General features: G+C 42.5%; 1 protein-coding gene and 1 long non-coding RNA gene across 19 annotated transcripts in view; one reads left to right on the top strand and one right to left on the bottom strand.

Moving 5' to 3' along the window:
• The window catches only part of EPB41 (erythrocyte membrane protein band 4.1), a 207,104-nt gene that overhangs the window by 166,824 nt on the left and 12,538 nt on the right, over positions 1–27,742 (bottom strand). Inside the window, exon 1 of one of the 18 annotated variants that reach the window (XM_081217508.1) lies at positions 20,612–20,829. The exons of the other annotated variants lie outside the window; for them this stretch is intronic. The gene's annotated coding sequence lies outside the window, so the exon portion shown is untranslated. Of the gene's footprint in view, positions 1–20,611; positions 20,830–27,742 lie in introns of those variants that run through there. 18 annotated transcript variants of the gene reach the window in all.
• LOC308606604 lies at positions 13,125–19,537 on the top strand. The gene is made up of 2 exons (XR_014013851.1): positions 13,125–17,416; positions 17,646–19,537. It is a non-coding gene; the product is annotated as an uncharacterized lncRNA (long non-coding RNA).

The following is a 27,742-nucleotide window of genomic DNA, read 5'->3' on the forward strand; positions in this document are numbered from 1 at the left end:
AATGAGAAAAGTAAATTAGGTGAGGCCAAGAAAGCTAAGCTAAAGATAGTGTCTGATCAGATCAGCAGTAGAGAGCTATAATAACTCTTAAGGAGATAAATCACCTACTCAATGGAAGTTCTACTTAAGGAAGATAAATATGGCAGGATGAACTGGAAAGGAAAAAGACCAAGTGCAAGAAGATCAACTAGGTAGTTAATGCACAGGTCTTGGTTTCTAATACCATTCTCCAATAAAAGGAACAGGGTTCCCTAGAGAAATAACTGATTCCAGGACTGGGACAGTAATTATACAAAATAAGCATAGAACATCCTGTAGTGCCAGAAAGTAAGAAAGTGTTAACACACACACACACACACACACACACACACGTACACAGATGAGGGTATGTCTAAGGAACCTAGAGGCCAATTAAAAGAGCTCCCAATGGCCAAAGCTGGAACAATTTGAACAACAAAATAAAGTAGCATTGAATTATAATCTAAAATATATAGAAATACCCATAAATAAATGGTTGAATAAATAAATGGAGAACAGATAAATCCCTGGTGCAGAATTCCAAATAATTGAGGTAGATACTTTGTCCCCAAGGAAGTGGAGCATAACGCTCCACTCCTTAAGTGAGGGCTGTGCATAGCGACTTCCTTTCAAAGAGTACAGTATGGAAAGGACGGGGGGAAAAGAGAAATTTTACAGTGGAGAAAGATGACAAACTACCTCAAGTCAAGAGCAAGGTCAATATCAACAGTGATAAATCATATTGATAGTATGTACCCTTGTTAGGATATAATGAGAATAGCACTTTACCTTTGTGGTTTCCTCCCAAAACCCTGTTATCCAAATCATGGGAAAAACATCTAACAAATCCCATTTGAGGTACATTCTACAAAATAGCTGACCAGTAATCCTCAGAACAGTCAAGACCATCAAAAATAAGGAAAGTTGGAGAAACTGCCACAACCAAGAGAAGCCTAAGGAGACACTGCTCCTAAAGGTAATGTGTATCTTGGATGAGATCCTAGAACAGAAAGAAGGACATTAGAAAAAACTGAGGAAATCTGAACGCATAAAGTATGGACTTGGGAATTCCCTGGCGGTCCAGTGGTTAGGACTCTGTGCTCTCGCTGCCAAGGGCCCGGGTTCAATCCCTGTTCAGGGAACTAAGATCCCACAAGCCTCGAAGCACGGCCAAAAATAAATAAAAATTTGCCTAAAAAAAAATGGACTTTAATAATAATGTATCAATATGGTTAAATAATTTTAACATACGTACCATACTAACATAAGATATTAATACTAGGGGAAACTGGGTGTGGGGTATACAGGAACACTCTGTACAATCTTTGCAGTAATCTTATAAATCTAAAACTGTTCCAAAATAGGAACTTCCCTGGTGGCGCACTGGTTAAGAATCCGCCTGCCAATGCAGGGGACACAGGTTTGATCCCTGGTCCAGGAAGATCCCACATGCTTCGGAGCAACTAAGCCCGTGCACCACAACTACTGAGCCTGCGCTCTAGAGCCTGTGTGCCACAACTACTGAAGCCCACGCGCCTAGAGCCCATGGTCCGCAACAAGAGAATGGCTGCCACCACAATGAGAAGCCCGTGCACCACAACGAAGAGTAGCCCCCACTCACGGCAACTAGAGAAAGCCTACGCACTGCAGTGAAGACCCAACGCAGCCAAAAAGTAAATAAATAAAATTTAAAATAAAATAAAACGGTTCCAAAATAAAAGGTTACATATAAAAAAAAGGTTAACACAATTTAGCCTTGGTCTGAGTTAGTGCTTTGTCAGCAAAAATGCAAATGAAAGGACAAATCCAAGACATATTAAAATGAAAGATAAGAGAACTTGATGACAAAGAGAATATGATGGGTGAAGGATATAAAGAAGAAAAATATTAAACCACGGTTTCAAGTCTGGGAAGGGAAAATTACTGTTGCTAGTATAAAAAACCAACAACAAAAAAACAATGAAACAGCAAAGACAGGACTGGAAAAATGAGGCTGGCCTTAGAAATGCCTGCTGAATATCTCCCTTACCCATTCCTCCCTTAAACATATTCCTCATCCTACATTTAACCTGTACTGGTCAATGGCAGCACCATTTACTTCCTCATTCATCCATGCACACAGTATGGCAGGCAGTAAACTGGTCACTAAGTATTTGAAAATCAGTAACACAGATATGGTTCTTGCCTTCAGAGCCTTATAGTCTAGCAGGGAAGGTAGAAATTAAACAAGAAATTACAATGGTACTGAGTTATTACAGAGAAGTGCAGAACACTAAGGTTATGTAACAAGCAAACCTAATCATAAGCCCTGTCCTACAAACAAAAAACCTGGGTGTCGGCCTTGCTTCACACAGTCAATGCATCTTCAAATGAAATTTAACCTAACTCCTAAATATCTCTTAACTTATCTTATCCCTTCCACTGTCACTGTCTAGGTTCAGGCCTCAGTAATCTTTGTTCTGGTTTAACATAGCAGCCTTTTATTTCTTCTTCCTGCCTCCAGTTTCAGTCCTCTCCCATTCATCCTCCACAGAGCCACCAGAATAATCTTTCAATAATATAATCAGCTCATGGCTCACCATATGCTTCAGAACAAAGTTTAAATCCCTTAATAATGGCATCCATGATTCTTCATGATCTGATTTCTCACTACATCTCTCTCCACATGACGTACTCTTAAGGCAGAAAATTACTCAAAGTTCTCCTAACTTGTTTCTCCTTTTTATGCCTTTGCATTTACAGTTCCCTCTATCTGAAAAACTCTTCACACACACTCCTTTCCAATTGGACTGGCTAATTTTCATGTGTCCTTCGAGAATTTACTCAGAGTCCCTTGTTGGAAGGCTTTCCCTCAGCTACTCCCTTGTCCCTAGTAGAATTTTCTTTTCTTCCTTGGTTTTCCTTCTCTGTAATCCCATAATATCCTGTGCATATCTCCTTACAGAGCTATTCCCACTTTTACTGGTAGTTTCTTTGAGGGTAGGAATTGTGCCTTGTTCATCTCTGAAATCCTGGTTTCTCGTACAGTGACTAGCAAAGAATAAAATACTGGATAGATGAATGGTGAAGAGAGGTGATGACATAAAATACCCAAAAGGAGTTATCCATAGACAGTGAAAAGACAGAAATGGAATATGGGTGTCAAGATTGGAAAATGTAGATCTTAGAGTCAACTGCTTCAGGTAGTAATAGAATTTCTAAGAATAGATAAAATCTTAGAAAAATAGAAGATGAAATACAGAGAAAAAGGCAAAGAGTTTCTCAATGTGTAAAGGGTTACTTTTCATACACTAAAGTAAAACCAGTCTATCTTGGTCACATTTTTCACATAGAAAATTGTCTCTGATAAGAATCAATGACCTATCATTTGTTATACCTGCTTTTCTAGATAATTTAAAATAAAGTAGAAGAGATATCTAAATGAAAAATCATTTGGTTATTTTAAAGTTTAGCGGGACTTCCCTGGTGGTGCAGTGGTTAAGAATCCGCCTGCCAATACAGGGGACATGGGTTGGAGCCCTGGTCCGGGAAGACCCCACAAGCCGCGGAGCAACTAAGCCCGTGCACCACAACTACTAAGCCTGTGCTCTAGACCCCAAGAGCCACAACTACTGAGCCCACATGCCACAACTAATGAAGCCCTCGCACCTAGAGCCCGTGCTCCGCAACAAGAGAAGCCACCGCAGTGAGAAGCCCGTGCACCACAACAAAGAGTAAGCCCCACTCGCTGCAACTAGGGAAAGCCCGTGCGCAACAATAAAGACCCAACGCGGCCAAAAATAAAGTAAATAAAATAAAATTTAAAGGAAAAAGATCTCTCCTCCTATCACAGATCTTGTGTACTATTCATAACCAGGTACAGTAAACCAAGTATGGATCAAATTTCAGTAGAATTTTATTTAGAACTTTTATTTGTAAAACTATATTCAGCCAGAGAGAAAGATAACAGGTAAAAAAAGGTGATGAAATAGAAAAGAACATTTCATGGATAGGTGGTATAATCTATATAAAAACAGATTCTTTTGCAATGACATTATTTAAGCAAGATGGGATACAGCTAAACAGTAAGAACATAATCAAAAATAATTCACGGGGGCTTCCCTGATGGAGAAGTGGTTAAGAATCCACCTGCCAATGCACAAGACACGGGTTCAAGCCCTGGTCTGGGAAGGTCCCACATGCCACGGAGCAACTAAGCCCGTGCGCCACAACTACTGAGCCTGTGCTCTAGAGCCCATGAGCCACAACTACTGAGCCCACGTGCCACAACTACTGAAGCCCGTGTGCCTAGAGCCCGTGCTCCACAACAAGAGAAGCCACTGCAATGAGAAGCCCACGCACTGCAAGGAAGAGTAGCCCCAGCCTGCCACAACTAGAGAAAGCCCATGCACAGCAACAAAGACCCAACACAGCCAAAAATAAATAAATAAATAATTTTAAAAAATAATAATAATTCATGGACTTCCCTGGTGGGGCAGTGGTTAAGAATCTGCCTGCCAATGCAGGGGACACGGGTTCGAGCCCTGGTATGGGAAGATCCCACATGCCGCGGAGCAACTGGGCCCGTGAGAAACAACTACTGAGCCTGCGCTCCAAAGCCCATGAGCCACAATTACTAGGCCTGCGTGCCGCAACTACGGAAGCCCACGTGCTTGGAGCCAGTGCTCTGCAACAAGAGAGGCCACCGCAATGAGAAGTCCGAGCACCACACGAAGACTAGCCCCCACTCGCCACAATTAGAGAAAAGCCCACGCGCAGCAACAAAGACCCAATGCAGCCAAATAAATAAATAATTCAGTAAGCTGTTGGTAACTAACAGGGAAGATGGCTGACAGAAAACAGAAGACCATGCAATCAAAGAGGAATAACGTGATTAAAACCAGCCAATGACAGTTCCTCAAAATGTTAACACAGAGTTACCATAAGACCTGGCAATTCCACTCCTATGTACATACTCAGGAAAAATGAAAAAATATGTTCACACAAAAACTTGTGCGTGAGTGTTCACAGCAGCATTATTCATAATAGTCAAAAAGTGAAAGCAACCCAAATGTCCATCAGCTGATGAATGGATAAATAAAATGTAGTATAGCCATATAATGGAATCTTACTCAGCAATAAAAAGGTATGAGCTATTGATACACCGCCACATGGACAAACCCTGAAAATGCTAATTGAAAGATGCCAATCACAAAAGGCCACATACTGAATGATTCCATTTATATGAAATATCCAGAACAGGCAAATCTATAGAGACACGAAGTATTGATAGTTAGTGGTTGCCTAGTGCTGGGATTGCAGGGTGGGGAATGGGGATTGACTGCTAATGGGTACGGGGGTTCTTTTTGAGGGGACAAAAATATTCTAAAATTAGATTGAGATGATGCCTGCACATACTAGAAAACACTGAATTGTATACTTTAAATGAGAAAATTGTTAATTAATTATATCTCAATAAAGTTGTCAAAAAAAAAGCCAAGGTCAGAATATGTATAAATCAGAGAAGATGGATTTTAAAGAAATGTCATTTAAAATAATAATAATTATTATTTCCTATTCATTAATTGTCCACTGTGTGCTGGCACTACATTAAACATATTACATATTATTTCTAGTCTTTTCAGCTGTTCTAAAAGGTAGTAATGTCATGTCAAATGTTACATAAATTTAACAAATAAAGAAACTGAGAAACAAGGAGGATAAGTAACTTGCCCAAATACATACAGCTAAACAGTACCAGAGTCAGGATTCTAAACCAGGTCTGTGACTCCAAAGGTCTTTGACTCTATTATACTTTTTCTATCTTAAAACAAGCCAGGAACCTTGTAGCAATAGCCAAGTCTATATCCCTTTCTGGAATTAATAGTCTGTGATACAAAGGACACTTCTTTTAACATTAAACTTAGACTGCTCAGAGCACCAGGTGTTCCATCTTGATCACGCCAAGTGATGTTTATCACCACTGTCCTCAGCCCAGCTTTGGACCTGATTAAGGACTAGGATCTCTTCAAGCAAAACTCTGAGATAAAATTCAGCAAACTTAAAGGACAGCTCCTTAGGTATCAAATGGGGTTAAGAATCAAAAAAATGGGGAGGGAATATTTATTGAGAGCTATTTTGTGCCAAATTACTGAGTTATAATCAGAGATTATATAATCTGGGGTAAATGGTTAAAAGGAAGCCCCCCCTCCCACCTCTACCCCCAAACCCCTCTGTTTGTTTTTTTCTGTGAATGCTAATTAGATATTCTATGAGTAACGGTGGTTTGCCTTAAAGGCTGTATAGACCTGGTGTTGATCACAAGCAAGAAGTGGCTCCTCCCTCAAATATAACCAAAGGCTGGCAAAACAGAGAAACTCTTTTTTTTCTTGGCCTTCTCCTCTGGGTTTAGGGCAATCTGTATATGCTGTAGGCACTCCCAGGTAGAAGCCTTAGTGGAAATGGCTTCTGCCACTGGAAGGCAGACATGTGTGTTGCAATTAAGAGGGGAGCCATCCCAAAAGAAGACCACCAATTAAAGAGGAGTTTTATCTTGTGAGCCACATTATATAGAAGCATCCTAGTAACTCTCAGCTTATTTTCCTTTTGTATCTCCTAGCCTTTAGTAAAGTACTAAATGTTCCAGCCTGGTCTCAGCTGTGTACTAAAGGAGTATTAAGAGAAGACTCACCTCTGGGACAGAAAATTAAAGGAAGGCAACACTCCCTGAGGTCAGCAAGGGATTCCCCCAGGGAAAGCTGAATCTTTGGGAACAGAAGTCCTTGCTGGGAGTTCCAATTATCCTACTCCATGTGCAGCATCTCCTCCTAAAGCCAACTCTGGAGGATCCTGGCTTTTATTTATTACGATAGAAAGCAGTTTCTTCCTACCAAAAACAACCTTACTGTAAACCCAGGACTATCTGATTCCAAAATCCATACTGTTACTCGCTGCTACATCACACTGCCTCCAAATACTGTTAATAGAAAACTGTTCAGCAAAAGTATGAGAGAGAATCATTTAAGAGAAGGAGGAGGAAGAAAGAAAGGGAGGGAGGGAAGGAAAGGGAAGGAGAAGGAGAGGGAAAGAGGGAGGGATTTCTCCAAATCAATAAAAACAACTCATTGTGGATTGAATGTCAAAGATGGAAATATTTAAATTTAATATATGCACTTGGTTAGCATATACGAAGAGCAATACCTGCTATATAGCTAACATTTCATACGTGTTCATCCCTTTCCTCAGAAACAAAGACAAGAGCCAAGTAGAAAAATGCTATCTTAAGTTTTGGCTTCTGAAGTTCAAGCGTAATGATACAGATACCCAACAATAACAAAAAGCTCTACATTTCCTTATTGAAAAAGTATTCCCCAGGTAACAAGAACCCAGAATGTGGGTGACTATGAAGTCACACATCAGTTCTCTGTTTCAAACAAAAAAAAGGAACACACTATCTCACTTCTCCAACATGTTTCAACACAGAAATATATGCAAATTCACAAATTCATTTAACTGCAAAATCATTTGCTTTTTTATTTACTCTATGACAATAAGGTATAGTATCTTTTTGTATCTGCTAAAAGTCAGGAAGAGTCAAGGCACTTCAGATTTCAGGTGGCTTATGTACAAATTCCCCTGCAAAAATACCCTCCCAACGAACAGCAGCCAAACCCCTTCCTGTTTTTCAACCTTGTATGTTTACTTTCACATCTGCCGAAAAAGATAAAAGCAACAATCGGGACATCAACCACATGATCGTGTCCTACCAACCCGGAAATGAAGCTCTGAAGCCAGAGCTGCTGTGAAACGTGTCTTCAGAATACTAACACACAGGCTTAAAAATGTTACAGTGTAAGTCTGAATCAAATCCAAAGGCAGACAAAACCATATACATTTCTATAGAGCTATATTTATTTATACATAATAATAATATAGAAACATAGATGCCCAATTTAAGTAGAAAAAAGGTATGGATCAAGATACAAAAATTCTTCTCCTTAACCAAAGATTATTTGCCCCCATTTTCACGAGGTCATATTTTATCATAGGTAAAAGGGAACTAACATTTGCTGATTATCTGTGGATGGTGGGCACACTGCAAGGTTTGTTTTTCTTTGTTATTATTATGTATTCTGTGTAATGTGGGTATTATCCTGATTTTATAGAAAACTGAGGCATAGAAAAGTACTTTCACAAGATCACAATCATTAAGAAATCATTATCTCTGACAGAAGGCCTGCATCTCTCCTTCCTAACATGTTCATGGTTGTCCTAAGTAAAGGTGCAGCAGTAAAGAACTCGGCTTTGAGGCCAATTTTCACTTGCTAGTTGTACAACTTTGGACGAGTTACTTAATTTTTAACCTGCTACTTAAAATGTAAAATGGGATGACTCACACCTACTTCATAGGGTTGTGGTGAGGCTTAAAGGTAAAAATAATGGCTAACATTTATCTGGTGCCAGACACTGTTCTAAATACCTTGCATATATTAACTCATTTTTCATCATAACAACCTTAAAAGGTAAGTATTTTTTATCATCCACATGTTACACAATGAGTAAAGTGAGGTACAGAAGTAATTTGCCCAAGGTCACCACCAACTAAAGAGTGACATAACGAGAATTTAAAACCAGGCATTCTAGCCCTGGAGCTCACACTCTTCAACACCTATGTCATCCCTACAAAGCACACAGCCCAGACTGTGGATCATAATAAGTCATCAATAAACAGTAGCATTACTATTTTACCAGGTATATAATACCACCCAGTAAATTGTGGCTGAAATGTGTTAAACCAAGTAGAAGAGCCAGAACTTTAACCCAGGTCATACATACTCTGTGCTCTTCCTATAACTATGTGCCATTCCAACACGGCGCCTCTATTCTTAAGTTTTTGGTGCATGCCCAGTGATTTCTAATACTAGATCACTAAACTTCCTTAGGACAGGGGTCATGTCTTCTACATTTTTGTGACCACATATATACACAAGGTCCTGCTTATTGTGGATAATCAATTAGTATGTATTATTTAAATGATCATGCCATACCTCTGCTAAAATCCTCTCAAGAATTCCCATCCCAGAAAAAAAAATGCAAAGTCTGGGGCTTCCCTGGTGGCGCAGTGGTTGAGAGTCCACCTGCCGATGCAGGGGACACGGATTCATGCCCCGGTCCTGGAGGATCCCACATGCCGCGGAGCGGCTGGGCCCGTGAGCCATGGCCGCTGGGCCTGTGCGTCCAGAGCCTGTGCTCCGCAGCGGGAGAGGCCACAACAGTGAGAGGCCCGCATACCGCAAAAAAAAAAAAAAAAAAGCAAAGTCTGTAGCATAGCCAACAAGGCACCACGTGAACTGCTCCTCCCACCTGTAACCTCTCTGAATTCAACGCCTAACATTTTTCCGTAGATCATCTTGACCCTGCCATGCTGGCTTACTCAATGTTTCTCAAACACACCAAACACGCTTAACCTTTGCACATGTTGTTCCGCCTGGAATGCTCTTCTCCAGATACCATTCAGGACTCTGCTCAAAAGTCACCTTACCAGAGAGGTTGTTTCTGACCATTCTACTGAAAATATCCACCCCACTTCCCTCACTCTTTGTCCCCTTATCCTGCTTTCCCTGATCCTCATTAAAATCTTATATATTTTATCCCTGATTTGTATACTTTATTATTTGTCCTCTCCCACTAAAATGTAAACTCCACAAGAACAGACATTTCTAATCTACTTTTTTCACTGTTATGTCCCAAAGCACTTAGGACAGGGCCTGGTGAATAGTAGATGATCAATAAATATTTATTAAATTAATAAATGGTAGGTGTATTAGTTGTCTATTGTCATACAACAAATTACCTCCAAAACTTGGTGGCTTAAAACAACAAACATTTATTATCTCAGTTTCTGTGGGTCAAGAATTCAAACATGGCTTAGCTCGGTGCCTTTAGCTCAAGGTCTCTCATGAAGTTGCAGTCAAGTTGTCAACCAGGTTTACACTCCTCTCAAAGCTCAACTCTGCCTGAAGAATCTGCTTCCAAGCTCACCTTCATAGTAGTTACTAACAGACACACTTGGTTTCTCACCACGTGGGCCTCTCCATAGACTGCCTGAATGTTCCTAGGTTATAGCAGCTGGTGATCCGAGTGACAGGAAGAGGGCCAGAGAGTGCCCAAGATGAGAGTGCCCAAGACAGAAACCACAGCCTTTTGTAACCCAATCCTGGAAGTGACATCCCACCACTTGTGCTGTATTCTATTCATTAGAAGTTAAGTCACTGGTGGAGCTCCCTGGTGGCCCAGAGGTTAAGAATCCACCTGCCAATGCAGGGGACACGGGTGCAAATCCCTGGTCCGGGAAGATCCCACATGCCGCGGAGCAACTAAGCCCATGCACCACAACTACTGAGCCTGCGCTCTAGAGCCCACGAGCCACAACTACTGAGCCCATGTGCCACAACTACTGAAGCCCGTGAGCCTAGAGCCCGTGCTCCGCAACAAGAGAAGCCACCGCAATGCGAAGCCTGTGCACCGCAACAAAGAGTAGCCCCCACTCGCCACAACTAGAGAAAGCCTGCGGGCAGCAACGAAGACCCAAGGCAGCTAAAAATTAATTAATTAATTAATTAATTTAAAAAAAAAAGAAGTCACTGGGTCCAGGGCACACGCAAAGGGAAGGGATTACACAAAGACATGAAAACCATGAGGCAGGAATCACTGGAGCCATCTTAAAGGCTGCCTACCACAGTACACATAATAAAAATCTAAAAACAAAACAAAAACACGATGCCCTTTGGAAACCTGATATATTCTTTAAGATATTTAATTAAATATGATGCTCTGATCATTATGCAATCATTCACCCCAATGCTAGTCTTTTCAATCTTATGAAACACCAAAGGGAGTACATTAACTATTAAACATTTCTTGTTAACCAGTGTTCACTAACAGTCATGTTAGAGATAATACAACTAGCAAAGAGAAGTCAACAAAAATAGCATCTGGAGAAAAGAAATTATTGGATGAATCTTTTTGAGTAGATGACATCAATCTTTTTAAAATATAGACTGTAAGATCAGGAACAAGACAAGGCTGCCCACTCTCACCACTCTTATTCAACATAGTTTTGGAAGTTTTAGCCACAGCAATCAGAGAAGAAAAGGAAATAAAAGGAATCCAAATTGGAAAAGAAGAAGTAAAGCTGTCACTGTTTGCAGATGACATGATACTATACATAGAGAATCCTAAAGATGCTACCGAAAAACTACTAGAACTAATCAATGAATTTGGTAAAGTAGCAGGATATAAAATTAATGTACAGAAATCTCTGGCATTCCTATACACTAATGATGAAAAATCTGAAAATGAAATCAAGAAAACACTCCCATTTACCATTGCAACAAAAAGAATAAAATATCTAGGAATAAACCTACCTAAGGAGACAAAAGACCTGTATGCAGAAAATTATAAGACACTGATGAAAGAAATTAAAGATGATACAAATAGATGGAGAGATATACCATGCTCCTGGATTGGAAGAATCAATATTGTGAAAATGACTCTACTACCCAAAGCAATCTACAGATTCAATGCAATCCCTATCAAACTACCACTGGCATTTTTCACAGAACTAGAACAAAAAATTTCAAAATTTGTTTGGAAAAACAAAAGACCCCGAATAGCCAAAGCAATCTTGAGAACGAAAAATGGAGCTGGAGGAATCAGGCTCCCTGACTTCAGACTATACTACAAAGCTACAGTAATCAAGACAGTGTGGTACTGGCATAAAAACAGAAAGATAGATCAGTGGATCAGGATAGAAAGCCCAGAGATAAACCCACGCACATATGGCCAACTTATCTTTGATAAAGGAGGCAGGAATGTACAGTGGAGAAAGGACAGCCTCTTCAATAAGTGGTGCTGGGAAAACTGGACAGGGACATGTAAAAGTTTGAGATTAGATCATTCCCTAACACCATACACAAAAATAAGCTCAAAATGGATTAAAGACTTAAATGTAAGGCCAGAAACTATCCAACTCTTAGAGGAAAACATAGGTAGAACACTCCATGACATAAATCACAGCAAGATCCTTTTGGACCCACCTCCTAGAGAAATGGAAATAAAAACAAAGATAAACAAATGGGACCTAATGAAACTTCAAAGCTTTTGCACAGCAAAGGAAACCATAAACAAGCTGAAAAGACAACCCTCAGAATGGGAGAAAATATTTGCAAATGAAGCAACTGACAAAGGATTAATCTCCAAAATTTATAAACAGCTCATGCAGCTCAATAGCAAAAAAACAAACAACCCAATCCAAAAATGGGCAGAAGACTTAAATAGGCATTTCTCCAAAGAAGATATACAGACTGCCAACAAACACATGAAAGAATGCTCAACATCATTAATCATTAGAGAAATGCAGATCAAAACTACAATGAGATATCATCTCACACCAGTCAGAATGGCCATCATCAAGAAATCTAGAAACAATAAATGCTGGAGAGGGTGTGGAAAAAAGGGAACACTCTTGCACTGCTGGTGGGAATGTGAATTGGTACAGCCACTATGGAGAACAGTATGGAGGTTCCTTAAAAAACTAAAAATAGAACTACCATATGACCCAGCAATCCCACTACTAGGCATATACCCTGAGAAAACCATAATTCCAAAAGAGACATGTACCAAAATGTTCATTGCAGCTCTATTCACAATAGCCCGGAGCTGGAAACAACCTAAGTGTCCATCATCGGATGAATGGATAAAGAAGATGTGGCACATATATACAATGGAATATTACTCAGCCATAAAAAGAAACGAAACTGAGCTATTTGTAATGAGGTGGATAGACCTAGAGTCTGTCATACAGAGTGAAGTAAGTCAGAAAGAGAAAGACAAATACCGTATGCTAACACATATATACGGAATTTTAAAAAAAAAAAAAGTCATGAAGGACCTAGGGGCAAAACGGGAATAAAGACACAGACCTACTTGAGAATGGACTTGAGGATATGGGGAGGGGGAAGGGTAAGCTGTGACAAAGCAAAAGAGAGGCATGGACATATATACACTACCAAACGTAAGGTAGATAGATAGTGGGAAGCAGCCACAGAGCACAGGGAGATCAGCTCGGTGCTTTGTGACCGCCTGGAGGGGTGGGATTGGGAGGGTGGGAGGGAGGGAGATGCATGAGGGAAGGGATGTGGGAACAGATGTATATGTATGACTGATTCACTTTGTTATAAAGCAGAAACTAATTTAAAAATTTTAAAAAATATATATATATATAGACTGGATATTGGTTGTTATTATGTAAATATTGTTAATTTTCTTATGTATGATAATGGTATTGTGACTAACATAGAATAATCTCTTTATTCTTAGGAGACACTTAAGTATTTTAGGAGTAGATTGTCATGATATCTGCAACTTACTTTCCAAGAAAATATGATACACACACACAGAGGCAATCAGAAGCAGTCAGAATTATAACCAGGTTTTAATCTTAATTATCCTGGAATTCACATTCTCACTACAATTCTACATGTCTATGTTACGTATCTAGCTACGGTACTAAGCAATATCTGTGTTTGGGGGGATGGGGAGGACAATGAAAGACACGATATTGACTCTCTGTCCTCCAGAAGCTGACAACCTTATTGGGAAACACCAGTTTCATGTGCAATATAAAGCAACATGTGACAAATTTGGTATGAAACAAATAAATGCTGCAAGAGTTCAGATGAGGATTCCAATAAACCTTCAGAGAATAAAATATCTCTGAAACATCTTTCTTCCAACAGTTCTCTTATTCTTGGCATCCTTTCCCTTAACTATTTCTCCTTTACTTTATCTACTTGGCAACAACTGACTGATTATTTCCTACTAACAAAATTATCTGGAAACAATCTAAACATAAAGCACATGTTTTGCCTATTTGGAACACAGGATATGATTTTTAAAATAAAATACTATTCACATTTTCACTGGAAAAAAAACCCCACTAAATATACTATGTGGGTTTTCTTGCCTTCAAAATCAATTGTGTTACTTCAAGTGTTGAGGATGCCAGAAAGCTTAAAGATTTAAAAATAACTTCACAAAGAGCTCATTTCCAACACCAGATGGAAAGAAATTACTCTAAAGACACATGTGTGGGAGGACATAATATATACAACATCATATGACACCACGCAAATGGCTTATATAATTATATAATACCATCAAGATTCGCAGAACACTGCAGGTAGTAAGTTAGCAACAGTGTCGATTTTCTGAATCATTAAAAATGATAAAAGGGCAAGAAAGTACAAGTGGGTGGCAGCAATAAATAAAGAGCCTTCACTTTAAACTGTCTTCCATGTGTCCCTACTGCATGATGAAACGGCTGGCAGGTAAAATTTGAGGGCTTCAATCCTTAAAGCTCTTGACAGGTCTGCCTGTGTCCATATGGTCAAAACCAGCAGTATAAATGAATTTCAAAAATCTGTACCAAGTGTATTATCAAGGTGAAACACTTTTCACTTGAATATATGTAGAATTTCAAACTGGTTCATTGAAATACATGCCTGGGCTTCCCTGGTGGCACAGTGGTTGGGAGTCCACCTGCCAATGTAGGGGACACGGGTTCGATCCCTGGTCCGGGAAGATCCCACGTGCCACGGAGCAAATAAGCCCGTGTGCCACAACTGCTGAGCCTGCACTCTGGAGCCCACGAGCTGCAACTGCTGAGCCCGCACGCCACAGCTGCTGGGGCCCATGTGCCTAGAGCCTGTGCTCCGCAACAAGAGAGGCCGCAGCGGTGAGAGGTCCACACATCACAACAAAGAGTAGCTCCCGCTCACCGCAACTAGGGAGGGCCCGTGTGCAGTGACGAAGGCCCAGCACAGCCAAAAATAAATAAATAAAATAAATAAATTTGAAAAAAATAAAAAATAAATTTTTAAAGATAAGAAGTCTTTATAAAAATAAACACGCCTGACATATAAATTAAAATAGCATTTCTTTATAAGATGATGTACTCAAAGACATACTGTTAAGATCCCATTGTGTTAAAATGATTCTAATAGGGTTACCGAATTTATGTAAGCATTAACTAATAGTTAAATAGCAATCATAACTGAACCTTGGCATAGTACTACATATTCATAAATTACCAAAAGTGTACATTTCTGTTACACTTGTTGTGAGTCACAGGCTGAAATTTAGCCCATTCAAAATAATCCCATGCTTAAATGTTGTTAAATCACAGAGTTGCTCACTCAGTAACTTTATAATGGTTTAATGCTATCAAAATATAATATTAAAGTGTCTGAGTGAATATTACGTAGAAAGTAACTAAACCTCAGTCTATGTTGGGTCCAGTGTTACAATTCAGCCATATAAAGGGCCTACCAAAAAGTTTATCTGGATTTTTATAGAGGATGGTAGACACAAGGAGCAGGCAGATCGCATTTATAAATCACAATTAACTACAGGAGTATATATTATACCCTATTTAATTTTATCTTATTATTTCCACCTATTTCCAAAAAGAAATTGATGTATTCCTGTCCCTATTAATAGATAATATTATTAGATAATACAGTTGACCCTTGAATAACAGGGGTTTGAACTGCGCAGGTTCATTTATACACAGATTTTTTTCAATAGTAAACACTACCGCACTACACCATCCAAGGTTGGTTGAATCCTCAGACGCAGAACCACATACATGGAAGAACCACATATATGAAGGGCCAACTATAAGTTACACATGGATTTTCAACTGCACGGAGGGTCAGCACCCCTAATCCCTGCATTAAGGGTCAACTATAATCTAGAATTAGCCCGTGCACCCAGAGCCCGTGCTCTGCAATTAGAGAAGCCACCGCAATGAGAAGCCCGTGCACCACAACGAAGAGTAGCCCCCGCTTGCCGCAACTAGAGAAGGCCCGCGCACAGCAACGAAGACCCAGTGCAGCCAAAAAATAAATTACTTAAATAAATTTATTTAAAAAAAAATAAATACTAATCTAACCCAGTGTGTACACCAGAGTATTTGTTACACCACACTTTACTGAGCACACCATGAACCCACTCATAAAAAGGACACAAAGTAAGCTACCAGTGGCATACCAACAAACTTAAATAACAAAAATTGACATATATATTTGGAATCTGGCTCTTCTCTAACTAAAAGCTATTACAAATGCAATGAATCAACTACCTTCCAATAATTCTAGATTCTCTGCATAAATAAGACCTGTAACTGATCAATTCAGAGGCCTCTTTTAATAGTTTTTAAAAGTTTAATCTTTGGAGCCTTTATTCACAGAAGAAAAGCAAAGTTGTTCATAAGAAAAAAGATGTTAGAATTATTATTGTTTAGCTCACAAATAAAATAAGGTGATTCTACGCTCAAGCAGTTGGGGAAAAAACAAGTCCTTTAGAGGGAGCAATGAATCTGCATTTGAATATACATGTGACCAATCACGAATTTGATGAGACTCTTGGAAAAGTACACTGGCAGCACCTGCACTGACCTGCTTCTTAGATAACAAGGAAACAGACTGTGGTCTAAATATACGCTCTTATTGATTTCAGAACCACATTTAGCCCCTGATAGCCACTGATATTCTAAAGTTATAAAATCAGATCACCAATATTAAATTAGATTTGGACATTCAGAAAACAATATAAGCAAGCCCTATAACTCACATCACAAATCACAGACTGCAGATTTTAAATCACAATCTACTGATAAGCATACCAAAGTACCTGCAGAGAATTCAAGAATCCTGTGACTTTTAGGCAACGCTTCTGACAAGCTTAACTCTGAAGCCTTCTTAGGAGCAGGAGGAAGGAAACCAAATAGTATTGTAAGCACACTACCTCCCATAAAATGAATCTGTTTAAAATTAAGACCATAAACTAAGGAATAAAATGGAAGGCTGGCTTTGTAGTTTCCAAAATTTTTAAACTCAAGCTGCATACAAGAAAACATCACACTGGTGAATTTTAAATGTGAGGCACAAACCTGACAAAAGAGAATAACAGGAAAAATACATAGGTTATATCTCAACAAAATGCCACAACCATTTTTTTTCAGAGGAGACAGAAATCTTTTAAAATCATTTGTTAATTTAGATATTAGCTTAGAAATGTTTCTTAAGAGAAAAAGGATACAAGTACTTCTAAAATGAAAAGAGAAAGATTTGTGTACTATTCTCTTACTATTATATAAAGTATCACATCACGTTATTTTATATATTATATTGAGGATGAGCCTACTTTAAAACATAGGCTTGGGGGTTCCCTGGTGGTCCAGTAGTTAAGCCGCTGAGCTTCCAATGCAGGGGGCGCCGGTTAAATCCCTGGTCAGGGAACTAAGATCCCACATGCCTTGAGGTGCGACCAAAAAATAAAATTAAATAAAACATAGGCTTGGGCTTCCCTGGTGGCGCAGTGGTTGAGAGTCCGCCTGCCGATGCAGGGGACACGGGTTCGTGCCCCGGTCTGGGAAGATCCCACATGCCGCAGAGCGGCTAGGCCCGTGAGCCATGGCTGCTGAGCCTGCGCGTCCGGAGCCTGTGCTCTACAAGGGGAGAGGCCACAACAGTGAGAGGCCCGCCTACCAAAAAAAAAAAAAAAAAAAAAAAAAAAAAACATAGGCTTGTTTACCATATCTAATACTTGGATACAATAAATATGATTTGAGTGTTTAACCAACATTAAGGACACGTTGACCCTTAGACCACCAAGAAAGAGAAGAGATGTAGAAAGCAAGCAGAAATCCACCTAAAATGTAAAACTTTCTTCTATTAGTTTAGTCTATTTGTTGACAGCCAGAGTTTCCAAGTGTTAAACTTGTCAACTCGTAGAGTTCTTAGCTCTGAGTAGAATGGAAGCCTAAGCGGTTTTCTTAATCTACCATCAGCCATCATCTACCACTAAGGGCTACACACATTGATGGGGCACTTAGGACCTAAATCCTTTTAACTAACACCAGTTAAAATTCAACTGGCTGGGCTTCCCTGGTGGCGCAGTGGTTGAGAGTCCGCCTGCCGATGCAGGGGACGTGGGTTCGTGCCCCGGTCTGGGAGGATCCCACATGCCGCGGAGCGGCTGGGCCCGTGAGCCGTGGCCGCTGACCCTGGGCGTCCGGAGCCTGTGCTCCGCAACGGGAGAGGCCACAACAGTGAGAGGCCTGCGTACTGCAAAAAAAAAAAAAAAAAAAAATTCAACTGGCTGGGGGCTTCCCTGGTGGCGCAGTGGTTGACAGTCCGCCTGCCGATGCAGGGGACGCGGGTTCGTGCCCCGGTCCGGGAGGATCCCACATGCCGTGGAGCAGCTGGGCCCGTGAGCCAAGGCCACGGAGCCTGCGCGTCCGGAGCCTGTACTCCGCAACGGGAGAGGCCGCAACAGTGAGAGGCCCGCGTACCGCAAAAAAAAAAAAAAGAAGAAGAAAAAGCGGTAAACGTACAGAAAGATCCCCCTTCTCTGTCCAAAGGCAGGAAATAAATTCTTCTATAAAAAAAAAAAATTCAACTGGCTGGCCATTCAAAGAAAACTCATAACAAAATAAAAAATTCCATCAAGTTCCTTTCACATAGGGAAATTTTCCCCACACTTCAAATTACTAATATAGGACATTTTTAAGAGAACTCAAAACTATCAGAAGGAATATATATGACAAGTATAGATGGAACCTCATGGCTAAAGGTACAGAGATGGGAAAGCATGGGTTATTACTGAGCAGTTCTTTTTGGTTGGAAAATACAAGTAATAAAGAGAATAAAGGTAGAAAGGTAGATTGGGACCACATTGTGCAAGGACTTAGCTAAAAGATATTTGGTTATAAAACACTGGTATAAATGTTGGAAGAATTTCGGTGAGGCCTAAAGATCAAAATCATTTATTTGTAAGCCTGAATTCAATTATACAAGGAAAAAAAGTGTAGTTTTGTTACTAGAAGAAAGAGGAACCAGAAGGTTAGCATGCTGCTGCAGGTAAGTTCACTTTTAATAGTGGCAAAGATATACCGCACTCCAGTTTCCCCAGGGATACGAATAACGCCTATCTTTACCTTAATTATAACCTTCCTGTAAAAGGCACTCTGAATTAGCACCTTGATACCAAGGCAATCTGATGTTCAGGCATTATATCAATTATTTTTAATCTGTCATTTATTGAGTGCTTATTGTGTGCCATATATTCTGCTATGTACTCCATATGGATTATATTAATAACACCCCAAGAAACTATTTTATAAAACCAAAATTGGTCAGCTGGCAAAGAACTTATTATGTTTCTTCCAACTTACAGAAAAGGAAAATGAAGAGTACATCAAGTTTCCACAAAAAGTAAGAGTTAATGCTACACAACAAAATTGAGATAAGAATTATATAGATATTTATAATATCTATAGCATATATATAAATATATTTGATTTAAACGGTAAAAAATACTGCCAAGACTGAGATATAGAAAACAATAATGAGCAACAGCACTGGGTACAGTATATATCCTCAAGAGAGTATAAATTCACTATAATAATATCCAAGACAGAGACATAACCATTTCTTGCAATCTTCCCTAAAAACAGAAAGAACAGAATAGCAGCTGTGAAATCACCCAGACTACTAAAAAAAGCTCGGCATGTCTTAAAAAAAAAAAAAAAAACTAACTCCTAATCAGCAATACATGCCAAAAAACGGCAAGTCTCCACAGACTAGGCATTTATGGTTGGGTACAGTTAGAGAAACAACAGGATGACAGTCGCTATCATGTGGCCAGAAACCTATCCGTCAGCAATTTGTTTCACGTGAGATCACTTTCTCTCTCAAGAGAATGCCCGTTTCTGGGAAGAAAAAACCTCTTTTGGCAAACCCCCACGAGGACTAACAGCCTGGGGATGCATCTCGGAAGGCGAGCCTAGATCCAGCCTCTCCACAGGTAAAGGCAGCCCAGCAAGCAGGAGGAAATACGTCCAAGCCGACAGATGCGCGAACTGAAAAAGGAGGTCACGACGCTGAGAGAATCTATTTAACCCTTTGGTCCCTGGGACCCGGGAAGACTCAGCGGGAGAGCATGGAGCCCTCGGGTTTGGGGAATTTTTCTTAATGATGTGGGTGTCTATGGCGGGAAGGCCTTAAAGTCCTTGCAGGGCTCCCTCCACCCCTCACATTGCGCCTGACTTCTCCAGACCGCCCAGCTACCTCTTCACCGAGAAACCTCTCTGCAGCTGCACCCCACACCTTCGCCGCCCGAAACCTGCAACTCGCCCCCATCTGGTTTCCTTCCAGGGCTCCTGCCCACTGTACAATGACTGAGAGACCAGACGGTACCGATTTCCCCTCGTCAAAAATGCACCCCGAGCCTAACTTTTAAACGCTCCCCCAGCGCCACCCCCGCCTCCTTCCCCTCAGGCCGGCCGCGTCCCCGGCTCCAGCCCCTCGGCCACCGGCGTGCCGAGGGCGTGCGGAGGCCGTGGAGCGCGCGCCCCCGGCCCGGGCCTGCGGGGGGCTGGAGACAAAGAGGCTTCGGCGCCGCTGCGGCCTCCAGGACCGTCCCCTCGGGGACAGCTCCGAGCCCCCCACCCCAGCTCCGCTCGTGCGCCGCCGCCGCCTAGCCTCACCGCTGGCTCCGGGGCCCGGGCTCCCGTGCCCGCCTCTGCAGCCGCCAGACGAACAATGGCAGAAGGAGGCGCCGGCGTCCGAGGCTCGGCCCTCTGCGGCTCGCTGGCCCGCGGGCTGCTGGCGGGCGGACTGACTGACTGACTAACCCACCGGCGGAGGGAGGGAGCGAGCGAGTGAGGGAGCGAGCAGGCGGCCCTGGCGCGCGCCCTCCCGCCTTCACTCAGCAAAGCGAGGCCCGCCCGGCCCTTAGCCAGCCCGCCCCGCGCGCCCCTCCCCCTCTATTCGCCACAACATTGTAGTAAATTTCTATTGGATGGCGCCGCAGGGAAGTAGTGGGCCGGGCCCGCGGCCCACCAGCCCATTGGCTGAGGCCAAGTTCTGGCTCCTCTCATTTCCCCCCCTCCCCTAGGCCGGTAAGTAGCAGGGAGGGGAAGGAAAAAGAGGGGAAAAGGCTAGGGGCTGGCCGCGTGTGCGCAGGCGCAGGTCGAACCCGCTCTAGGGTCCGTGCGTTCCCGGACCCTGAGGTACCCACGTGGGGAACGTAGCCAGTGCCCTGGACGAAGGTGACGCCCTTTCCCACCCCACCCACCCCAAGGAGGGCCAGGTAAGGGTCTGAGATTTGGAAGTTGCTCCCGAGCTACCCACGCTGACTGTCCCCCAAATGGACCTAGTAACCTTGGGTAAGTCATTCAGCTTTTCTGGGCCTCAGTTTCCCCATCGGCTAACTTGACGTCTCTAGGCGCCATTCCAACCCTGACATTCGATAAGACTTCACCTCTCCGGGCAGCTGTGTAAGGCCTGAAATGGATGCTGAGTGTTGTGGCCATGCCAAGATTTCAGCTATCTTCTGCATTTACGGGTCTCCTAATTCTGCCCTGGCTGCCTCAAAATCATGAAAACTTAGCTTCCGAAGTCTGGTCTCCAGCTGAACTTAGGGTTGCTCTGACAATTGCCTGATGTGCTGTTATTTCCTTTCATTAGTTTCAGAGGCCCCTTGGACCTTCACACTCCCTGCCAGGCTGGTGTCTGAACAGGCGAGCAGAAAGAAGGCTCTGTTTTAAGCATGGTCCCTATAAGGTAAGATAATTCTGGTATTCCAATTTTCGAGATGAAGAAACCCAAGCAGAGAGGCTTAGACCTGCCACGATAAGAAGCCAGGTAATCTGACATCGGAGCCTGTATATGACAGCTAAACCATCTCCTCGTATCTAATCACAGCCCCCTCACAACTCAGCTCAGCCTCTAGAAACAGACTACCTGAGTTCAGTTCTGTCTCCCTAATTGTTTGCCCTACTCTGTGCTTGTTTCCAACCCATAAAAGGGGATAATAACAATTCCTACCTCATAAGAGTTATTGTAAAAATTAAATGAGTTAAAATAGGTAAAGGGCCGGGACTTCCCTGGTGGCGCAGTGGTTAAGAATCTGCCTGGCCATGCAGGGGACACAGGTTCGAGCCCTGGTCCAGGAAGATTCCCACATGCCGTGGAGCAACTAAGCCCGTGTGCCACAACTACTGAGCCTGCTCTCTAGAGCCCATGAGCCACAACTACTGAAGCCCGCGTACCTAGAGCCCGTGCTCCGCAACAAGAGAAGCCACCGCAATGAGAAACCCGCACACCACAACGAAGAGTAGCCCCCGCTCGCCACAACTAGAGAAAAGCCCACGGCAGCAACGAAGACCCAATGCAGCCAAAAATTAATTAATTAATTAAAAAATATACATATGTAAAGGGCTTAGAACAGTGCCTAGCTCACAGTAAGATCTACCTAAGTGTTAATTGTTACTGCTATCTGGAGACTAAAATATGAACTGAGAGGTGTGGGGCTCGCTGACATAATAATATATTTGGTAAGCACTCAATTGCCAGCACCGAGCTGAGCACATTACATGGTTATCTGTTTGAAACATCATAAGAGACCCTTGAGGCCCACCTGACTACCCTATCTAAAACAGCCTCCACTTACACACCCTTGCCCTGCTTTAATTTTGTTTCACGGCACTTCTACCTGACTTTCTACTATATATTTACTTATTTGTCCCTCTCAATAAATTGCTGCAGTTTAGACTCACTAGACTGCAAGCTCCAGGAGGGCAGGGACTTTGTCCTCTTGCTCATCTCCCAGAACAGTGCACACTCAATAAGTATTTGCTGAACGAGTGAATGAGTTATCCCCACGTTATATATAAGGAAGCTGAGGCTTAGTTAGGTCAGGTGACTTGGCCAAGGTCATTCTGTGTACTAGGGGTGAAGCACCTGTACATATATATTCTTGAATATTCTGGTCCCCTGCCTCAGGTCCTCAGGTTCGGGAGCTCTAGCTCTACCACCTCTGTGCCTCAGAGGCTTCCTTCACCTATCAGACCTGGAACTCTGGTGCCATGAAGGATAAATCCTGAAGATCAATCACAAGACAGCTCACCACTACCATCTCTGTGTTATCCAGCAAATACAGATTCATGAAAACCAATATTCTCTATGCCATGAAGTGCTAGGCAATGACACACTGTACTTAAAGAGGCTTCATTGGAGTGTGTAGTATTTAATAATCATCACCCTGAAAAAAAAGTGGGGATCTTAGGCCAGCCAGACATAAGGCAGATGTAAACCACTCAAATGCAGAGTGCCGTGCAACACCACACCAAAACTGTTGACACAGGCTTTAGAATCTTAAAGGTTTCAAATCCAGTCCTGGCTTTTAATTCTTAGCCTGGAGATGAAAGGGCTTTGTAAACTGTAAAGTACTATCCACACATGTTATTAGTTAGGTACACACCATCACCTGTTAGGCTAAGTGCCAGATCCTTGAGCATAGCAGGGCCCAACACATAGTAGGTGGGGAGAGGAAAAGTAATGCCCAATCCAAAGGCAGAGAAACTACCCTCACTCCTGTGCCCATCTGCCCTCTCAGAAGAGGCCTCTGCAAACCAGACATCCGGCCCCAGCTCACCCTGCAGAGGCTGCCATTGAGTACAGGGTAAAGGTCCCAAGCACCATCTCTGAAGCTAATTTCCTAGGAGGAAACTCAGCTCCCTCCCTGCCTGCTGCTCCATGCTCACATCTGGGTGGCGGCTGTGCCATGCACGCTCCAAGCCCCAGGATGGGGTCTCTAGGGGCCATCTCTATCCCGCCTGCCAGCTGAGCCCACCTCTGCCTCCCCCACCACCCCTCCTTTTCCTTCCTAGGGAATACAGGCCCTGCAAGCTGCCTCTCAGCCCCTGGAGCGGTCAAGGGCACTAAGGGAAAAAAACAAAAAAGACAACATGAAAGGGTCCTAATCCTTCCCCATTGCAAACTGAGCTCCAGCAAAAAGCAAACACCAGCTGCACAGAAGAGGGTGAAATTAGATGGTGAAATTAGGTGGTGACCAGGGGGGAAGGCCAGGGAGAGTAGATGGGGCCTCCAATGACCTGGAAAAGATGAGATTGGAAGAAAGCGGGGGTGGGGTGGGGGAACAGTTGGAGTCTGAACCATTCCCAAATCTGGGACATGGGCAGATTAGGGACACAGCTGGCCTGAAGCCCCAGTGGTAGGGCTCATGGAAAACATTTGTCAGTTGTGGGGAGTGGCAAGAGATGAAGAGGGCTTTGAAAAGCTGGGCCCACCAGCAAAGTGTTCTGAACAGTCACTACTGAATAAAAAACAATCCTGGTACCAAAAGTACATGAAGAGTAGAGCTTTCCATCCAGCCCATGGTAATAAAATTGCAGTCATTTTAGACCTTTTAAACACAAATGATAAATCAAACAAGCTATAACAAGGTGGAAAAATTGCTGTTTATACAGTGGTATACCTTTCTAGGGGATTATTTTTAGTAGCAGTGCTTGCATTGTTCACAGAAAATATAGTTAAGTAAGAAAAAAATTTTTAATCAACATAAAGCCATCAATCAGAAATAACTACCATCAATATTTTGGTGGGAGATTTCCCTTCTAGTACGTCTCCTGACAGATATACTTTTTTGTTTATATATATTAAGTCATATGAAATTGCTGATTTTATAGGTTAAAATGGTCAAGTATCAGCAATTGCATATGGTTCAGCCTAATGCTTTTTAAAATTTTAGATCATATTGTTTCAGAACCCACTTTTTTCTCCTAACAATATATTATGACATCCACAGTGCCCTCAAGTGGTTGTACCGTAATTTAATTAAACCTAAACGTTATTAGACATTTAGGTTATTTCCCATTTTTCTCTCTTTTTATTTCTTTTTTCTTTTTCTTTCCCTTTTTTCCCCATTTTTCTCTCTTATATACTTGACAAATATCCTTTTATCTAAATCATACCCATGATTATTTTTTAGAACACACTGACTGCAGCATATATTTTTTAATTATAACATACATAGCTGCCTGTGCTGGTCATTTTTTGAGATAAAAGCAAAAGAAATCAGCAGATGCAATGAAAGACAATACACATGTGAAAACACAAGAGCATGTTTTGACCTCTTTGATAGAATGCACTTTGCTTACAAAAATTGCATTAAGCTCTGTTTTAAAGAGTTCCCTGTGCACAGTAAAAGCAAAAACAGCTAAGCATGATTAAAATCCATATATTGGAGTTGGCAAGTTACGTCCTTTCTGCTGTGAAGACACTCCAAGAAACAAGGGGCAAAAGGGAAGGAAGTCGAAATTGTAAAAGAGGACCCAGTGGACCGTTTAGTAAGGTATTCCTTCAGGCCTCTAGATTCACAAAATGTTAGAACTGGATAGGCCCTTAGAGATCATCAAGCCCAAGCTGATTTTAAACATATTGGGAAATGGGTCCAGAAACTGGAAGAGACTTGCCTGAGGTCACATAGCACAGGGGCGGCAGAGCCCAAACTTGAACCCAAGTTTTCTGACCCCTACTCCAGATTCTGTTCACTGCCTTCTTCTAAGTGCAGCTACATTTCTCATCCAAAGCTGGAGGCCAAGCTAAATTGTACAGCCACATAACCTAGGACTGTCTGAGCCGGAAAGGACCTTAGAGATAACTTATTATTAAAAATAATGACCACTACATTTATTAGATATTTACTGTGTGCCAGGCACGTACTGAGTACTTTATATGCATTAATGCACTTAGCCGCATAGCAACCCTGCAAAGTGTTATTAGCCTCAATTGCAGTTGAAGAAACTACAGTCTAGAAACATTAGGTGATTTGCCCAATGTCACACAGTTTAAACGAAGTCCATCTGCTACCACTGTCCTCTGCTCCACACTGCTTTCATGTCACCCTCAGGAAAGCACTTTGGAAATGAGATGAAGGAGCAACATCAACATCTGTCCCGAGACCCCAGGGAAAGGCTGTTGTGGCTGCTTCTGATTGGAGCCCTGGGCCATTCAAGGAGGGACCCAAGAATCTGACCTCCCATGACCCTCCCCAACCCCCTTCTCTCACCAGCTGGAGTATGCCTAATGTCCCTGATCCAGCCAAGCCTCCAGCTCACTCAAGCTTAACCCACTAATTCTCTATCCCTCAGGCAGGCAACCCTCTAGGCCCAGAGGGTTTCCCAAGAAACATGGGAACAGGCTCAGCGCCACCAGCTAGCTGAGCCCCTTCTAAACCTGCTAAAGTCAGCCTGGCCCCACCCTCCCCTGGTAGAGGGCAGAGGAGGAGCTATGGGAGGAGACTGGGTACCCAGAAATGGCCAGGTTTGACTTGCCCTAAGAGCCTCCAAAGCTGCTGTGGCGGGACAGTTCCTGAGCTGTCTGTCTAGCATTTAGCTAGTCTCCATTTTTAAGCCTTCCAGTGACTGGGAGTTTTTCCATGGGGAAAAAAGAGAGAAATGACTACAAATAAGTCCAGCCTCAGCTCTGCAATAAGTTCACTGTGTGACTGTGGGCAAGTCACTTACCCTCTCTCTTAGTCAGCTCGGTCTGCCTTAACAAAGTGCCACAGACTGGGTGGCTTAAGCAACAGAAACTTATATTCTCACAGTTCTTGGAGGCTGGAAGTCCAAGATCAGGGTGACACCCTGGTCAGATTCTGGTGAGAGCTCTATTCCTGGCTTGCAGACAGCCACCTCTTCTCATGTCCTCACATGGCAAAGAGAGGGGGAGCTCGCTGGTATCCCTTCTCATAAGGACACTAATCCCATCATGAGGGCCCCTCCCTCGTGACCTCATCTAATCCTAATCACCTCCCAAAGGCCCCATCTCCAAATACCATCACATTGGGATTAAGGCTTCAATGTGCATTTTGGGCGGGATGCAAATTTTCATCCTTTACACCCTCTCTGGCCTCCCATTTCCACACCAATCAAATAGAGGTACCCACCCAGGATATCACCCGGGGTAGCAAGAAGGATCAATTATGTGGGAGGTGCAAAGGGTTCTTCAGATTACAAGCCCACACCTGTGCTAAGTATGATTTTTATTGTTTATTTTTATTTTTATTCTGCTATCAACCAAGCAGAAAAAAATACTCAATCCCAAGGCAAAAGGCTCCCTGGAACTGAGGACATGCTGGTCCCCCCTTTCTTCATCCAGCAGACATTATTGAGCACCTCCTGTGCATAGGCACTGGGGATCATGGGATGAATGAGATGAGACCAGTAGCACCAAGAACAAACACCCTCATCGTCATCCCATATTTGGGTGATGGCAAGAAGAGATAAAAGGATTGGGGGCTTTTTTTTTTCACATTTATTTCTTGCATTGCTCTATTTAGCAAACCCTTAATATTGCCCTGAAAACCGGCTATTCTGCAGCTTATTTACTCTTTACGCGGGCCTCTCACTGTTGTGGTCTCTCCCGTTGTGGAGCACAGGCTTCGGACGCGCAGGCTCAGCGGCCATGGCTCACGGGCCCAGCTGCTCCACGGCATGTGGGATCCTCCCGGACCAGGGCACGAACCCGTGTCCCCTGCATCGGCAGGCGGACTCTCAACCACTGCACCACCAGGGAAGCCCAGATTGGGGGCTTTTACGGTAAGTAGACGGAGGTTCAAATCAAAGCTCCACCACTGAGATGCTATGTGAGTTCAGGCGAGTCACTACTCCTCTTTTCCTTATCTATAAAATGGGGATGACATCTGCAAGCCATTGTACCAAGTACTCTTCATGCAACACGTCACTGAACCTTTACAACAGCCCCTTGAACACGGTATGACTCTAATTCCCATTTTACAGATGAGGAAATAG

Source organism: Mesoplodon bidens (assembly GCF_964165515.1).
Source record: "Mesoplodon bidens genome assembly, chromosome: 2".
NCBI classification, from domain to species: domain Eukaryota; kingdom Metazoa; phylum Chordata; class Mammalia; order Artiodactyla; family Ziphiidae; genus Mesoplodon; species Mesoplodon bidens.